General features: G+C 34.1%; 1 long non-coding RNA gene across 5 annotated transcripts in view; it reads right to left on the reverse strand.

Moving 5' to 3' along the window:
* Positions 1-1,667: 1,667 nt before the first annotated feature.
* The window catches only part of LOC112653348 (uncharacterized), a 41,057-nt gene continuing 24,001 nt past the window's right edge, over positions 1,668-18,723 (reverse strand). For 2 of the 5 annotated variants that reach the window (XR_004814340.2, XR_003132098.3), the window contains 2 exons: positions 3,141-3,245; positions 1,668-1,861 (listed from right to left, as the gene is read on the reverse strand). This is a non-coding gene — a long non-coding RNA (uncharacterized LOC112653348). The other 3 variants (XR_004814339.2, XR_004814338.2, XR_003132097.3) reach the window with 3 other exon arrangements.

Here is an 18,723-nt window from a genome sequence, read left to right on the forward strand (position 1 = left end):
ATTATATAAATGTACCATATTTTATCTTCTTACTGAGTGGTAGATATAAAGTATGTTTTAGTCTTATATTCTGAAAAACATAATTTAGCAAATGAGGGAGCATATTCTGTAGTATAATCTAGAAGCTGAACCACTAGATTAAATGATATGCAGTTTTAAAAACTTTAACAGATGCTACCAATGTAAGAATTTCTCAAACCCCAAGATTTAGCATATTGTATAATCTGCCAGCTTTCATACCCTGAAAACTTAGCAAATTAAGTAGTAATTGAGTGTGTACAGAGATACAATTTAGGGGTCTTTTCTATAAATTCAGATTAACTGATTTCACCAGGTTGGTGTAAATTCTAGCATCAATTTTAACAATAAATAGCTAGCTAGCTAGCATGGTATTTTAAGAAATACTAGTTAAATACCTACTATGTGCTGGTAAGTTTTTTGTTTCAATAAAAAAATTTACAATAATCCTACTTTATTACATTTTTTAAATCAAATTTCGAAGTTACATGGTAGAAAGAAGAGAAGTCTTGGGTCCATTGTGATTCAAGGAAAGCTTGAAGTTTACTATATGCTGAAAGTTTATGAGACATACTTAGAAGAAAAAAACAAAAAGAAAAGAAAAACAATGTAAAATTCAAAGTTTTGTTTTGTTTTTTTTTTTTTTTGCTTACCTGATTAATTCCTTTAAGCTGAAATGTATCTTGAATAAATGTACTTGAGTTATAAAATAGCTTGTTTAATGTAATAGAATCTGATTTTACTTCATTCCCCACCCCCACCCCCGGCCTTTTCTGATGTTTCCTTTGGGTATTTGTTCTTGTAATTATCTAGAGCGCTATACGGCCCTGTAATGGTGTGAGGATGCTGTAAATAGATGTCCCTGTCTCCCCACTAAAATCATTAATTCCTCCTTTATGTTGAGGTAATAAATGAAGCATGAGGAATAGAATATCTGAAAAGAAAAAGTAAAAGTATTCAATTTATCAAGGTCTAAAATAAAAGCATGGGATAGGAAAAATATATATAACTTAATGAACAAATGTTTAAATGAGAAATGACTGGCAGGTTTTACTGACAGCGAAGTAGCTGTACTCTCTCCATCAGTTAAACAAAAAATTAAGCCTACATTGCCAGTGATATTCTTATACACGAAAGTCAAAAATAAAATATGTCATTTATGTGCCCACTTTCAGACACACAAAAATTAGTTGATGCCAAATGTAACAGTAACACTTAAGTTTAAGGGATCAGGATAACTTCATATGCTGAAAGTCTGCTGCTCAGACACAGCTCACAGATGTTTGTTTGACATGAATATGTTTTTAAAAATACTCCATCAATTAAAATGCAGGAGATTTCACATATGAACCCAAACTTCTGGGGTTTCTTGAATAATCTGATTAGCTGGTACATTGAGCTCATACTTTCTAGCTTGCAACCCTCCTAATAGGTAATAGGTAATGACTATTAATAGGTAATAGGTAATGACTAGGTAATGACTCCCTGTCATGAGATGGAGTCTTGGTTCACATAGAACATTTTATTTCCTCTGTTGTTTTTCTTCTCCTTGGACAACCAAAAGTGGAACATTAAAGAGAATGTTTTATATTCTAAGGAAATTAGAGAGGGCGCTTTATTGTGGAAATGAAGAATATTCTTACTTTTTAATGTATGCAATATGTGTGCCCAGAAAATTCAAGATAGCATTTTCATAAATTCAGCCAAATTTCCTCATTTATTTTTTTTCTTGACTGAATTCAGTTGGCTTTTGATTTTGAGACATCTCTTTTAAGAGGATGTGAGCAGGACTTTTGGTTCTGGTTAGAAGCATAAATAGCAATGTTAAATTCTGAAGTGTCCCCTACAAAGAAACCAGAAGAATAACAATAAAAACTCAGTGAGTATTTGCAAAACTAAACAATTTTACCATGTGATCCAGCAATTGTGCTCCGTGGTATTTACCCAAAGGTGTTAAAAACTTATGACCACACAAAAAACTTGCACATGGATATTTATAGCAGTTTTATTTATGACTGTCAAAACTTGGAAGCAACCAAGATATCCTTCATTGGACAAATGGATGAGTAAACTGTGTAAGAAAAGTATTCCATTCCAGACAATGGAATATTTTTACCATTAAAAATAAATGTGCCATTAAGCCATGAAAAGACACGGAGGAACCTTAAAAGCATATTACTAAGTGAAAAAAGATAATCTGAGAAGACTACACAGTGTATAGTTCCAGCTCTACAACATTCTGGAAAAGGCAGTTATACTATGGAGACAGTGAAAAAAATCAGTGGTTACCTGTACTGGAGAAGGCAAGGGAAGGCTGAATAGGTGGAGCAGAAAGATTTTTACAGCAGTGAAAATACTGTCTGATGCTCTAATGACAAACACAAGTCATTATACATTTATACAAACCCACAGAATGTACAAGAATGTAAACTATGGACTTCGAGTGATGATGATATGTCAGGGTAGGTTCACCAATGATAACAAATGTATAACTCTGCGTGAGGTTGTCAATAATAAGGGAGACTATGCATGTATGAGGTTGGTAGAGCATATGGAAAATCTCTGTACCTTTCTGTCAATTTTGATGTGAACCTAAAACTGTTCTTTAAAAAAACTGTCTTTGGAAGAAGAAGAACAACAACACACATTGATTGATTGAGTACATTTTCAGTTCAATGAGAAGTCAGAGAAAACTCAGAACTCCATCCAAATACCATTGAGTGTTACCTAAAGCATCTGAGACCGAAGGAACCATTTATGAAGTCTGTGCAAGTCATAATGGTTCTGTGGAAAAGAACAAGAAGGCTGAGTGGGATTTATTACAGGACTAGACTGGTTCAATATTGGGTATATAATCATATAACTTACATTATTTGGGAAGTACCAAAATATCATCAGAGTATTCCTTTGATGAAATTCATATCTGTGGTTTCCAAAAAAAAAAAAAAACCAAAACTAGGAAAATTGAAAAGAATAAAAATAGCTAAAGTTTCCTTAGCATGAGAAAAATGTATTACTCTCAACACCAAAGTTAGTATTATTCATAATTGAAAGATACTAGAAACATTTCTACTAAGGTCAGAAATAAGACAAAAATATGCTCTACTATTACTATTACTTACAATTTTTCTACTGCCATTATCCAATAAAATTAGAAAGAATAAATATAAGACATAGAAGTCGATGAAGGAGGTTGACTAATATTTGCAGACGACTTGATTTTGCACCTGGAAAGTTTAAGAGAATCAAGTGAAAATAACTTATGATAGCAGAATAAAAAATCAGCATATACTAGTGGCTAATAATATAAAACATCAATAACTTTCATATACTTCAAATCAACGACAAACCAGAAGAAATATGATGGAGGAAATGTTCCATTTATATTAGGAATGAGTAAGATAAATTGGATGGAAAATAAACTTTGCAAGAAACACTCAAATTCTACATTAACAATATTTTAAAATGTTCCTGAGTGACACAAAGAAAACTGTAAACAAAAGGAAAGGCTACCTATTTTCTTTAGAAAAGATGTCTCAATATCATCATCTTATCTATTCCTGCTGCTATTTCACATATTTAACATTGTGACACTTAACGTCATCGAGATTTTATCAAAATTACTTGAGTGCACTATTAACTGTTTCACTACCCACTTCAGATGCATGGGAGACTGCACTTCTCAGGCCCTTGCTGAGTCAGAGGGCCACCTGACTCATTCTAGACCATGAGATAAGAGAGGAAGTTGTGTCACCTTCAGCACAAGCCAGTGTAAAGCATATGTGTACTGCTGTTTCTCTTTTCTACTTTGTGGCAATCTTGGAGAAAGTTCTGTGTTGAAATGGTCGGTCTAAGGACTGGAGCAATGTGTAATGTTGAGTGACATTGTTGAATAGAGTAATTTTGGGAGTTACACTGACACAGCAGAGTATGTAGGCGTAAAACCAAACCAAACCAAACAGAACAAAAAAATATTTTTCCTTAAGCCATTGAAAGTTTATGATTGTTCCTACTATTTAATCATATTTATTCTGCCTAATAACGGAGAAAAGTTGGTATATGGAGTGACATTTTTTACAGCAGTAATAAAATATGAGGCATTGATTTAACAGTCAAAAACTATTTCAAATGTAATATTCAATATATAAGTATTACATGGAATCAACACTTTATTAAAAACACAGAAATGCATAGATTAAAAGTGAAATCTGGTCATATGTGTCATTTACAAAACAACCAAAGAGATAAAAAAAATTGAAAGCATAAGAGAAAGGTATCTTGGACAAACAAAAACAAAAATAAGTCATTATTATTTCTATTTAACATGGTAATGATGGACCTGTGTAATATTGAATGACAAGAAGGAAACGAAAGGTATAAGATTTTCAAAGACCTTGAATTTTTAAATACATTTTTTATCATTTACAATTATAATAGTTTTCAAGTAAAGCACAGAGATCTTATAGACAAATTAAGGCTATTAATGAGTGACGATTAGTAAGTTTTCTAAATATAATATACAAAGTCGAAAATAAAATTTAATTTTTATACATCATCACGAACCATTTAAAATATATAAATTACCATTTAAAATAGCAATAATTGAGGAGACCTTAGTTTTGTCTGGTCCCAGGAATTTAGCTAGATGGCTATTACATCATTCTGAACACCTGAGAACTCAACCGGAGATCCAAGAATATGAATAGCTGCAACTCTACGAACAGAAAAGCTTTCTTTTACTTTCTGCAAGGTAGAAGGTGCAGAGAAGCGAATCAAGGTGATATATGAAAGATAAATGAGAGAAGGGGAGGGATCCCCAGCAGCAGGCTACCAGAAAGTGGTGGAGCAGCAGAGTGCAAAATCAGAACTTCTAGAAGTCTGCTCTGGTGAAGGAGCTCAGGCAGCAAAGAGGGGGCGGAATTTGTGGGGGGACAGTGTGGTTTCAGGATCCTGGGGGTCACAGGAAGACTAGGGGTGGCTGAGTGCAGCAGATTCCCAGGCATCAGTGGGAAAGCCAGTTGTCATCAGCCAGTCCAGGAGGGGGCTCTCAGACTAGACTGCATGAACTGAGAACCTGGTACAGTTCAGGTGACTGCTCTCTGAGCAGGGATCTGACAAATGGCAGAACCCGTGGGACTCCCCTTGCTCTCCTGGGGGAGGAGGCGTAAGGGAATGCTGGGCAGGGGTCTTCAGGGTTTGGAGGCTCCAAAAGGTGGGGGGGGGGTCGCATGCCCCCAGAGGAACAGCAAGAACAATCAGTTTACCCTGATCCTTGAAAACTGCAGAACTCCAGGGCTAGGGGAATACAGCATATAGAATTCATGGGGGGGGGGGGGGTTCCACATTTTTTGGTCTTTCAATTTTAATTTTTTTATCTTTCTTTTCAACCAGTTTCTTATTTGATTCACTCTTTTTAAATATCTTTTTTTTTAATTTTCATTTTTACGGTTGCATTCTATCCTTCCAGTGTATTACTTTTTTTGGCAAATATGTAAGTTTTTCTTTTGTTACAATTTTCAGATTTAGTTTTCTAATAAACAGACCAAAGTATACACAGGATTCAGCATATTCCTCTATTCTGTTCACCTGTCTCATTATATTCTTCTTTTTTTTCATTATATTCTTTTTTAAATTTTTTTTTTTTCAATTTTGGGTCTCTTCTGATTTGTTTAGCATATATTTCTCTGGAGTCATTGTTGTCATTTTCTGTTCTCTCATTCATCTGTTCTTCTCTGGACACAATGACAAGACAGGAAAACCTCAAAAATGAGAACAAGAGGCATTACTGTCAGCGATCTAATCATGTCTATACATAAGTAAAATGCTGGAACTGAAGTTCAGAATAATGATTATAAGGATAACAGCTGGGCTTAAAAAAAGCATAGAAGACACCAGAGAATCCCTTTCTGGAGAAATAAAAGAACTAAAGTCAAAATAAAAAATGCTATTAAGGAAAGGTAATAAAAAATGGAGGTTCTAACTGCTAGGATAAATGAGGCAGAAGAGAAAATTAGTGATATAAAAGACAAAATGATGGAGAATAAAGAAGCTGAGAAAAAAAGAGAAAAAAACGCCACTGGATCATGAGGGGAGAGTTTGAAAGATAAGTGATACCATAAAGCAAAACAATATTAGAATAATCGGTATCTCAGAAGAGGCAAGGGGGGCCACAGAAGGTATATTCGAGCAAATTATAGTGGAATTATCCTTCCCCTAATCTGGGGAAGGAAACAGGCAACTAAGTCCAGGAGGCCCAGGGGACCTCCCTCAAAATTAATACAAATAGGTCAACACTCTGACATGTAATAGTGATACTTGCAAATCTCAGAGACAAAGAGAAAATCCTGAAAGCAGCTTGGGACAAGAGGTCCATAACCATAAGGGTAGAAACATTAGACTGGCAGCATACCTATCTACAGATCTGGCAGGCCAGAAAGGGCTGGCATGATATATTCAGGATGCTAAATGAGAAAAATATGCAGCCAAGAATACTTTTTCCAGATAGGATGTCATTCAAAATAGAAGGGAAATAAAAACCTTCCAGGACAAACAGAAATTTAAAGGGATCTGTGATCACTAAATGAGCCTTATAAGAAATATTAAAAGGGATCCTTTAAATAAAGAGACAGCCTAAAAGTAACACAGACCAGAAAGGAACAGAGACAATATACAGAAACAGTGACTTTACAGGTAATACAAAGGCACTAAATTCCTATCTTTCAATAGCTACTCTGAATATAAATGAGCTAAAATCTCTCATCAAAAGACACAGGGTATCAGAATGGATAAAAAAGCAAGACCCATCAATATGCTGATTGCAAGAGACTAATTTTAGAACCAAAGACACCTCCAGATTTAAATTGAGGGGGTGGAAAACCATTTATCATGATAATGTACATCAATATAAAGCTGGGGTGGCAATCCTTATGTTAGATAAATTAGATTTGAAACCAGAGACTGTAATAAGGGATGAGGAAGGACACTGTATCATAATTAAAGGGTCTATGCAACAAGAAGATCTAACAATTGTAAATATTTATGCCCCTAACATGGGACCAGCCAATTTATATGACAATTAATAAAAAAATTAAAGAAATACATAAAAAATACAATAGTAATAGTAGGAGACTTTAACACCCCACTCACTGAAATGGACAGATCACCTAAGCAGAAGGTGCATGAAAGGTGCAAAAGCTTCTCTCCTTATTCTATGAAACTTGCATGAGGCATATTTCTTTTAGATCAACTGCCCATTTATCATGTAAAAGAAGAGAAGGGAAAAGATCACAAGGAAACAAGGGTTCTGAAGCAACAGAATGCACGTTCTTCTCCGAGTGTACATGCAACCTTTCTCAGAACAGATCACACACAGGGTCACAAATCAGGTATCAACCAATACGAAGAGATTGAGATGCTTCCCCGCATATTTTCAAAACACAATGCTTTTAAACTATAACTCAATCACAAGAGGACATTTGGAAAGAAAGAACTCAAATACATGGGTGCTAAAGAGCATCCTACTAAAGAATGAATAGGTCAGCCAGGAAATTAAAGAAGAATTAAAAATTCTATGGAAACAAATGATTAAGAAAACACAATGTTCAAAACCTCTGGGATGCAGCAAAGAGAGAAGTATACAGCAACACATGCCCTTCTCAAGAAACTAAGAAGGTCTAAAATTCACAAGCTAAGCTTATACCTAAAGAAGATGGAGAAAGAAAAGCAAATAAAGCCTAAACCCAGAAGGAGAAAAGAAATTTTGAAGATTAGATCAGAAATCAATGAAATAGAAACCAAAAGAACAGTATAACAGATCAACAAAACTAAGACCTGGTTCTTTGAAAGAATTAGTAAGATTGATAAATCCCTGGCCAGATTTATCAAAAAGAAAAGAGAAAGGACCCAAATAAATAAAATCATGAATGAAAGAAGGCAGATCACAACCAACACCTATGTAAGAATATATTATGAGCAACTATATGCCAACAAATTATGCAATCTGGAAGAAAATGGATGCATTCCAAGAGACCTATAAACTACCAAAACTGAAAAAGGAAGAAACAGAAACCTGAACAGGCCCATAACAAATAAGGATATTGAAGCAATAATCAAAAATCTCCCAAGAAACAAAAGTCCAGGGCTGGAAGGCTTTACAGTGAAATTGTACCAAACATTCAAAGAATAATTAATACCAGAATAGCTTCTTCTGAAGCTGTTTCAAAAAACAGAAATGGAAGGAAAACTTCCAAACTCTATGAGGCCAGCATTACCTTGATCCCAAAACCAAAGACCCACCAAAAAGGAGAATTACAGAACAATATGCCTGATGAACACAGATGCTATAATTCTCATCAAAATATTAGCCAATAGGATCCAACAGTACATTAAAAGGATTATTCACCATGACCAACTGGAATTTATTTCTGGGCTGCAAGGGTATTCAACATCCATAAATCCATCAATGTGATACACTACATTAATAAAAGAATGGATAAGAACCATATGATCCTCTCAATAGATGTAGAAAAAGCATTTGGCAAAGTACAGCATCATTTCTTGATTAAAACTTTTCACAATGTATGGATAGAGGGAACATACCTCAATATCATAAAAGCCATATATGAAAAGCCCAAAGTGAATATCATTCTCAATGGGGAAAAACTGAGAGCTTTTCCCCTAAGGTCAGGAATATGGAAGAGATGTCCACTATCACCACTGCTGTTCAACACAGTACTAGAAGTCCTACCCTCAGCAATCAGACAACAAAAATAAATAAAGGGTATCCGAATCAGCAAAGAAGAAGTCAAACTCTCATATTTTGCAGGTGACATGATACTCTCAATATGGAGAACCAAAAGACTCCACTCCAAAATTGCTAGAACTCATACAGGATTTAAAATAGATGCATAGAAGTCAGTTGCATTTCTATACACTAACAATGAGACATAAAAAAGAGAAATTAAGGAGTCATTCCCATTTATAATTGTACCAAAAACCGTAAGATATCTAGGAATAAACCTAACTAAAGAAGTAAAGGATCTGTACTCAAAAAATTATAGAACACTCATGAAAGAAATTGAGGAAGAAACAAAGAAATGGGAAAACATTCCATGCTCATTGACTGGAAGAACAAATATTGTTAAAATGTGCATGCTACCTAGAGCAATCCTTACATTCAATGCAATCCCTATCAAAATACCATCAACTTATTTCATAGAATTGGAACAAATAATCCTAAAATTTGTATGGAATCAGAAAAGACTCCATATAGCCAAATGAACGTTGAAAAAGAAAACCAAAACTGGTGGCATCACAATTCCAAACTTCAAGTTCTACTATAAAGTTGTGATCATCAAGACAGTATGGTTCTGGCACAAAAACAGACACACAGTTAAATGGAATAGAATAGAGAATCCAGGAATGGACCCTCAACTCTATGGTCAACCTATCTTCGACAAAGCAGGAAAGAATATCCAATGGCAAAAAGTCTCTTCAACAAATGGTGCTGGGAAAATTGGACAGCCACATGCAGAAGAATGAAACTGGACTATTTCCTCATACCACACACAAAAATAGATTCAAAATAGATTAAAGACTTAAATGTGAGACAGGAATCCATCAAAATCCTGGAGGAGAATACAGGCAGCAACCTCTTTGACCTTGGCCTCAGCAGCTCTTTACTAGGCACGTCTCTAAAGGCAAGGGAAACAAAGGCAAAAATGAACTATTGGGACTTCATCAAGATAAAAAGCTTTTGCACAGCAAAGGAAACAGTCAACAAAATCAAAAGACAACCAACAGAATGGGAAAGGATATCTTCAAATGACAAATCAGATAAAGGGCTAGTATCCAAAATATATAAAGAACTTAAACACCCAAAGAACAAATTATCCAATCAAGAAATGGGTAGAAGACATGAACAGACATATCTCCAAAGACCTACAAATGGCCAACAGATACAGAAAAAATGCTCAACACTACTTATCCTCAGGGAAATCCAAATCAAAACCACAATAAGATACCACCTCACACCAATCAAAATGGCTAAAATGAACAAGTCAGGGAAGTGACAGATGTTGGCAAGGAGGCAGAGAAAAGGGAACACTCTTATATTGTTGGTGGGAATGCAACCGGGTAAAGTCACTCTGGAAAACACTGCAGAGATACCTCAAAACATTTAAAATAGAGCTACCACATGACCCAGCAATTGCTACTAGTAGCAAAATACTACTAGGTATTTGCCCCAAAGATACAAATGTAGTGATCCAAAGGGGTATCTGCACCCCAATGTTTATTGCAGCAATGTCCACAATAGCCAAACTATGGAAAAACCCAGATGTCCATCGACAGATGAATGGATAAACAAAGTGGTACACACACACACACACACACACACACACACACACTTGAATACTACTCAGCCTTCAAAAAAAAGAATGCAAATTTTGCCATTTGCAATGAAGGAACTAGAGGGTATTATGCTAAGCAAAATAAGTCAATGGGAGAAGGACAATTATCATATGATCTCTCTCATATGTTGAATTTAAGAAGCAAAACAGAGGATCATAGAGGAAGAGAAGAAAAGATAAAATAAGACAAAATCAGAGATGGAGACAAACCATAAGAGACTTAATCACAGGAAACAGAGGGTCACTGGAAGGGAGAGGAATGGAGGATGGGATAATTGGGTGATGGACATTAAGGAGGGTGGGTATGTGATGTAATGACATGGTAACCACTGGGTGTTATAAAAAGACTGATGAATCACTGATCTCTACCTCTGAAACCAATAATACATTATATATTAATTAGTTGAAAAAATTTTTTAAAAAGCATTTATAGCAAAAAAAAATAACCAAAATAGCAATAATAATTATAAAAATGTCTCAAAATAACTTCAACACTAGCTGTACAATAATGTTTATGGAGAACATTAAAATCTTTATTTAAAGACATGAAAAATAAATATATTACAATATATAACATATTTATGAGAGGAAAAATATCCTAAGTATGGTAATTATCTTTATATTAATTCATAAATTTCATAAATTTCTCACAATTCTAATAAAAATTCTTTCAGTTGTTTTTTTAAATTTGACATACGATTTTCACCATTATACAGAAAGGAAATGACTAAGAGAAGCCAAGAAAATTTCAGAGAACAATTTAGTGAGGCTTAACCTAACAAATATTAGGTTGTAATATGATACTCACATAGCTTAATAGTATCTTGGACAAAAAACAGTTTTGTTACCTTTAGTTATCTATAATTAAAAACAATAAAATTTCACCCTTATTTCATAAACAACTTTAAAGTTATTAAATATATATCAAAGAATAAACCTCTTTGTTAGTGAAGGGTTTTATGATACAAAAACACATACTATAAACAATTGCTAATTCTAATTCATTAATTGGTAGAGTGGAGAGCAATTTGGCAATATTTAGAAAATTTGAAGATGCACTTACCATATAGCACATTAACTTCACCTTCAGTTATAGACACAGAAAATCTTTCCCATATTTGTACTGGGAGACATAAATAGGCAAGAATGTTTCTAGTGGTGGTGTTTTTTTTTAAGATTTTATTTATTCATGAGAGACAGAGAGAGAGAGAGAGAGAGAGAGAGACAGGCATAGGGAGAAGAAGCAGGCTCCCTGCAGGAAGCCCGATGTGGGACTTAATCCCGGGTCTCCAGGATCATGCCCTGGGCCGAAGGCAGGCGCTGAACCGCTGAGCCACCCAGGTGTCCCAGGTAGCAGTGTTTTTAAATAGGGAAAAGAAACAAAACAACTTAAATGTCCAACAGCAGGAGAATGAATTCTAGGGACACCTGGGTGGTTCAATGGTTAAGTGTCTGCCTTTGGCTATGGTTGTGATCCTGGGGTCCTTGGAATCGTGTCCTACATCAGGCTTCACAGCTCCCTCTACTTATGTCTCTCCCTCTCTCTGTGTGTCTCTCATGAATAAATAAATATAATTCTTAAAAAAAAGAGAGAATGGATTCTAAACTGTTGTTATATATACGATGGATTTATACAGAGAAATGAAAATAAATTATTTATTGTTTATATAATAATGCAAGTTAATCTCAGGAATGTATTGAACAAAATAGTTGCATAATGTTACATATATAAGAATAGACTATGTAAAAATATATTAATGTAAAACAATAATGTTGGTATGAATATACTTTTCAGAAAAATTATAAAAAGAAATAGATGGAAATGACATCTAAATTTTTGAAAATGGTTAAGTATTATGAGAAGTGGTAGAAATGGAATTTTTAAGTGTCATATTCATGATTTCAACACTTTGTATGTTGGATTGAGGATACACAGGTCTCCTATACTAATTTTTAGTCTTTAAGAATATCTGATCTATTTCATAATACTTTTTTAAAAAACAAAGTCTAATATTTAATAGTCATTAAATATTAAAGACCCAACCAACCAATTTAGTAAAATTTTAAAAAGAAAATCTTAGGGATATGTGTGTAAGATAAGCCTTAAAAGTTATATAAGTTACATTTTCAGAAAACTATTTTGTTAATGACTGGTAGGTAAACTGTGCAGTGTAAAGAATGTAATAATGATTCAAGAACATGAAATCAGTAGACGACTGACTCAAGTTTTAATAACCACCACTTACTTGTCCTTGAACTTCATTTAGCCAAGCCATTCTGACTTATGTTCTTGTCCTTTGCCTTTCTAGTAAATATCAGAGCTACAATAGCTTGAAATACAGCATATGTGAACTAGCCTTGTCAAGGTAGCTTCTAAACATAATGAGTGTGCTTTGGCAAACCTTGGTAAGCATAGGTCATTTTGTCAAGCTATTCTGTTACAAGATATCATGATGATACCTTTGGATTCAAACCATCATGCTTGAGCAGTTGCTGCCTAAAAGGAATTTACCTCTATTAAACTGACACAGAAAAGTTCTGCCTTCCTGACAAGATGTTTCAAATGAATTACTACTTTCATTGGCTGGTCCTAGAGATCTCTGCTTTAAAATGCCACCTGGCTAAAAGTATCAAATACAGCCTTTAACAACTTCCACCAGTAATAATTTTGAAGATTAGAAAAGATACAAAAGGGCAACTAGGTGTCTCAGTGGCTGAGCATCTACCTTAGGCTCAGGGTGTGATCCAGGGATCCTGGGATCAAGTCCACATTAGGCTCCCTCCTTCTGCCTGTGTCTCTGCCTTGCTCTCTGTGTCTCTTATGAATAAATAAATAAAATCTTAAAAAAAAAACTAACAATGTATTTTCCAAATCAGGCAATTACATTTCATAACTTTCCAGAAGCCTGTGGTATATACATGTTTCCTATAAAACAGATGAAAATTCAAAGGCAAAAAATAGTTCATACATTTATTGTTCTTTATTTCCTAATTTAGATGCATAGTGTCACTAGTGTTCCAGATATATTCTGAGGTGGCCCTATCACCTCTGCCTCCTGCTGTTTATACTTGGTACTAGCAACAGAATGTGCAAAAATGATGGAATGTCGTCATTCCCATGATCAAATCACCTTACATAAGAATCTATTTTGCAAGTAAACTGCTTTTAGAGACTCTCTTTGTTGGCTTGAAAAAGTACTTTTTCATTCTGAGAAAGCTCCCAAGCAAAGCACTGTGGGTAACCTATACAAACTGAGAGTTCCCCCAGAAAACAGCCAGCAAAAAAGTGGTGCCCTCAATCCTACAACTATAAGCAAAGAAATGCTGCTAGCAACTTAAGTGAGCTTAGAAGTGAGTTCTTCCCCAGTTAAGCCTTCAGATGAGAGCACTAATTAGCCATTATTTGCACTGTAGTCTCATAAGGGCTTACACAGAGAACATCATTAAGCTATGCCCAGATTCTTGATCCATGGTAATGGTAAAGTAACAAATGTGTGCTGTTTTTAAGTTGCTAACTTTGTGATAATTTATTATGCAACAATAAGTAACTAATAGAGATGGTAACCGAATATTACACAGCCTTGCTCATCTGCATGTTGGATAAATAGTCCCCACAAGCTAAAAGTGAGACAGATAAGTAGTTGAAGAAGATCTATGATAACAGAAGATGCCAGAGTATGAAGTTTTTTTGAGCATGTATAAGTTCAAATGTCAGATAGAGGCACTGGAAGTAGAAAAGCTCCCTGGGTTAACACAGTAGCTGTGTTGTACTAGAGCACTGTACTAGATACTAAAGTATTGCACTAGAATACTAGAGTACTACATGCAGAGGCAGGTCATCATGTTAGATCTGTGTATCAAATGGTTTTCTAGTTATAATTAAGAGGAGACAGCCAATAGCACCTTATAAATTAGAGCAGAAGTTGGCAAACTATGCCCTGAAGGCCAAATTTGGCCCACCTAACTGTTATTATAGTTTCACTGGAACACATCCATGCTCATTTATTTACATATTGTCTTTGGCTACATAATGGAGTTGAGTAGCTGTGGCAGGGACTGTATGGCCTTCAAAGCCTCAAATATTTTCTATTGGGTTCCATGCCGAAAAAGTTTGCTGATCTCTGGGTTAGAACATGAAATAAAATGGGATCTGCCTATACTGGTATACATTTACTGGCAAATGTTACCTATAAATCTTATTTTAAGTGTTTTTTAAAATTTAAATTCAATTAGCCAACATATAATATTTTAAGTGTTAATGAATAAGAAAAATAGAGTTCCAAAACATATTGTACTACATGGCAGCAAAGGGACAGCTTCATTTAAGTCAAATGGACATATTACATGCCTGAAAATGACCTAAAGAAATATTTAGGATAAAAAGAAAATGAGAAAAAAAAAAGTTTTCAGATATAATTAATCAAACCTAGAACATAAGTAATTTTTCCAGAGATGAATAAATCAGGTTGATCTTTCAGATTAAAAATTTCACAATGTTTCAGTAGACATAGTAAGAATATAAATTTTTGTACCTGCTGAATTTTAAAGTTGTACTTACACATAAACACACATGAAAATACTATAAAAAATACCAAGTTGGAAAACTGTTGAATATAAAAATGAGTTACTAGTATAACAACACATTTTTCTTCTGCAATAATAAGTTAAATTTAAAAAGGAGAGCTTTGACATATAAAAGCTTATACTCAATGTTTTTGAAAGGTTATATTTATTTATTTGAGAGAGCCAGCAGAAGAGTGAGAGAGAATATGAGCAGAGGGAGGGGCAGAGAAAGAAGCAGACTCCCCGCTGAGCAGAGAGCCCAACATGGGACTCAACCCCAGGACCCTGGGATCATGACCTGAGCAGAAGGCAGATGCTTAATCGATTGAGCCACCAAGGCACCCTTGTACTCAATATTTTTAGACTCAATTAACTTGATTTTTAGAAATTTGAGCCAACAAAGTACATACTCAAATATGTAGATGTTCAGAAACATAATTTATGAATTTTTTAATAATTACATAAATTACTGAAAAATAAAGTGTTTATGAATTGAAAACTGATAACAGAAAAGGAGGAGCAATGAACATTAAAATGAATTGTCCATAGTTAAAGCTAAATAAAATTTAAAAATCAGGTTACAACTGAATTAAAAAAAAGTTTAAGGGACACCTGGGTGGCTCAGTGGTTGAGCACCTGGCTTTGGCTCAGGTCATTATTCTGGAGTTCCAGGATCAAGTCCCACATCATGCTCCCTGCATGGAGCCTGCTTCTCCCTCTCCCCGTGTCTCTGCCTCTCTTTCTGTGTCTCTCATGAATAAATAAAATCTTTTAAAAAAGTCTAAAAAATGGAAGACATGTAATTTAGAAATAATAATTAATACTGCTACAAGTTGTTTGATATCTAGAAAATACTAAAAAGGACAGTGTGTTGAATGGTTGAGAGACTGTGAGGCTGTAATTAGATAGCATAGTACAGAAGGACACAACGGCATAAGAGAGGTTCAGGAGCTATTTTTAAGTAGAAAAGATAATCTACACTGTATGTAAAATGTTTATTTCTCTTATATGCTTTATTGTATGAATTATCCATCCTATCCATATCATGATTGGAAGGAGATCTTCAGTTATTGTCAGTGTTATTTCTATATATAAGTAGTTTGGGATATTTACATTTAGTTTTACCTTTCTTTGTATTTCCTAAATTTATTATGGCCAATATATATTATTTTTCAAAAGAAAGATTATAAACATACTTGAAATTAATATATCAAAATATTTACCTTGGATATTAGCAGTATTAGAGACAAAAGGTATTCTCAATTAAAGTTAGGATTGTTTTGGTTGACATTAAAAATCTATTGTATAACTAGGTCAGAGCCCCATTATTGTTTTATAATAAAATTGACTGTATCAGAACATGGAATAAATTTTATTAGGTAATAAGGAATGTCAGTGTTTAATAGCAAAACCCTTTTTTCAAGTTATTAATCCAAAAAATTGGGTTATGGATCCACAAAATTTAAGAAACAGCTTAGGCAGTACTAGCTGTCTTAAGCTGTGAGGCTTTGCTTCTGAATCAACCACCATTATGAAATAAGGTGCTATTTTCATAAATGATATGTGGCCACCCATGTTTATTAATGCCAGATCATAACAATTAAAATTCATTTCTAGATGAGTAGGTCAAGAATGCTTACATGACAGGAATTTTATGTTTCGTGCTTAATATAAGCAGGACACATAACTATATATATATAAATTTACTTATTTATATATATGTATTTTTACACATATGTGGGTGCCCGTGTGTGTGTACTAAAATGGTAAGACTTGGATTCCTCTATGGCATTTGGAATTTTCATAATAGGGAGAACAGGGTGGCCCAACCTCCAGGGAGGAGAACAGAGATGGGTGGAATGAAAACCAACATGACAGCAGGAGATTAAAAAAAAAAAAAAAAAAAGGCATATGCAACCAGACCAATTAGCCTGATCAGGAAAGGGAAGGAAGCAGGTTAGGTGCAGGTCTTCATAAGGAAAGTTTTTAGGTGTGTTGGTTAAAAATGAGGATAGTGCAGAGTTAGGATAACCAGGTGGGGCTGAAAAAAGAGGACTGTGATTTACAAGGAGAGGCCTGGAGACAAATAAAAGAGGTTTGGCAACATAGTTGTGGTCATTAAAGCAGCTGAGCTTCATAAATCTGGAGTCTGCCAGGATCATTATTCAGAATTCCCCATGTGTAAATTAGTTGTGGACACGGAACTACCACATGTAATTATTTGTTAATAGTAGGCACATACACAGAAGAAATAAAACAGATTCAGTGCAAAATATGTACTTATTTCATTTTTAAAATAATTTTTTCATGAGAAAAAAAGTTATTTCATGGAAATGAAATAGGGAAATTCAAAATCATAGCATTTACGATTCAAAATAAGATGTAAAATATCTCACAGTTAATGTTTATAGGTCAAGTATAATTATAAATCTAATTACTTTTAAATTAACTGAATATGGAGAAAATTTGTGAGGGAGCTCAAGACTATAAAGTTTGTTAGCAAATATGTCAAATATTACATATATTGAGAAAACTAGGAAGGTAACTCCTGATGGTATATTCCATAATACTATTAACTTGATGCAAAGTGGAAAACTTGAAAGCAACTGACAAAAGCGATTTTTAAGAGGGGGAGCACGGATAAAGTTGAAAGAACTTAATGGAGAGTCCAGCTGCTAACTCAAAGGAGGAAATAGAAACATTTCATACTTTTTGGCATCTTTCTACTCTAAGGTTTTCTGTATTTCAGCTGTTGATATTCCTAATCCATTTAGGGTTTTAGTTTTTGGCAAGGTAAGAACAGAAAAAGACTTCATTGTGCCACTATAAACAAAGTTTAAGTAATTATATCTCAAAAGCTTTCCAAAAAGGATTTCTCTTTTCTGGACTTTCAAACTGGGTGTTGGAGAAAGCTTCCTGGTGTGGTATTTCTCAGTTTTCATTTTCACTTTGGCTAAGAGGCCTATTTTTGTTCTGTTTTTTTCTTATTTTGATAGGTCCAAGTTGGTTTCATTTTTTGAGGAGCTGATCACCCTGAAATTATTGCAGGTGCCTGAGGATTTGGTTTTGTCTCATGTTAGACAGACTTCAATATATGATACCTTCATTTATGCAGCAGATTTTTACTGGCTTAGCTTTGCTTACCCATTCTTTATGCATTCTTAGATAGTTTATCATTTATTTGATATGCTTTATAGATCCAAAATATTTGAAATTAATGAGATGTGTCTAGATTAGAGTTTGTTCTGAGTAATGCAAAGAAATAGGTTTCCAGAATTTACATCAACTCCCCTGAAAAAAAGTTTTTTTTTTTTTTCATATTTAGGAGGTTGTCTTATTTTTTTTAAAATCCTGGTCACATGTATTGTTCAACAAACTGTTCAACAAATCCACTCTTAATTTCATCAAGCCATAACTCTGAAATACATTCCTCATTTATCTTTATCATTTCCTTATTTGTTTTTTTAAAAGTTCACTCCCACTATCAAATCTTTTAGAGTTAATCTGATCAAAATTTGATAATTCTAATCAGTCCAGATTACTTATCATCTATGTAAATAAGTATACACTTTTATTTCAGTGGGAAGATATTACTATGGACATTTTATTTTGGGCAAAGGAGAACTGATAAGGGCACATTCTTTGTTGTTAAAATTTGTTCCACTAATACAATTTTGGAAACAGAGAGTAGATTCCCATGTCAGTTGTGATTATGACAATTAAAAATAAGACT

This window comes from Canis lupus, chromosome 3 (assembly GCF_003254725.2).
Source record: "Canis lupus dingo isolate Sandy chromosome 3, ASM325472v2, whole genome shotgun sequence".
NCBI classification, from domain to species: domain Eukaryota; kingdom Metazoa; phylum Chordata; class Mammalia; order Carnivora; family Canidae; genus Canis; species Canis lupus.